Below are 865 nucleotides of genomic sequence, written 5' to 3' on the forward strand. Positions count from 1 at the left end.
GAGATTGGGTATGCGTTGACCCAACCCCAATCTATTTCAAGCAAACAAGTGCTGACATTTTGGCGAACTGGGCTATTTGATGATGGTGGTGCTACTAGTACTCCAAGCATTGTTTTCACATCAGGAGATGTCGAGCATGTGGTTACTCCTGGAGCAGTTCATAAAGCTCTCCACTTACCTGAAGGTTGTACATTATCAATAGTGGAGGATCCTGTTTTACAACAGCTTATGACCAGTCTGGGCTATGAGAAAAGTTTGGGAAAGCTGGGTCAACTGAAAAGATCAAATATTAGAAAGGAATGGAGCTTTTTCTTTGATTGTATCACAAAGGCATTTGCAAATAAATGCTCCAACTTTGATCTTATTCCCATCATGAGTCAGCAAATCGGGTATGCCCTTATTCATCAAACTCATTTTGATTTTGCAAGTGCTGTGCTAGGTTTCATAGGGGATAGGATGACAGAGGATAGAAATGTAGTATACTTTGCTAGATTCTGTCAGCTTATATATACTTTCTGGTTGTGCTGATGAACCCCAACCTACCAGTGATTTAATTCTACCTTTTAAGCTTCAAAAAGGGCTTTTAATGATTTGTTAAATGCTGACAATAAGAAACCAGTGCTGAGACCCTTACAGATTCCTCAGTTAGTAAAACAGATCTTGGTAAATGCTGATCCACAAACTTATACATCTGTCTATCCTGATGTTCAACCCACCAACTCATCACAACCAACTCAACAGCCATCAGAACATATCACAACTACACAAACACCTCAAACTTCTCAACCTCAACCAACTCAACCCTTCATCAGTTAATATTACAAACCAACACAGTCATCTCAACCTCAACCTTTAGCACATCTTG

The sequence above is a fragment of the Apium graveolens genome, chromosome 4, assembly GCF_009905375.1.
Source record: "Apium graveolens cultivar Ventura chromosome 4, ASM990537v1, whole genome shotgun sequence".
Lineage (NCBI taxonomy): Eukaryota > Viridiplantae > Streptophyta > Magnoliopsida > Apiales > Apiaceae > Apium > Apium graveolens.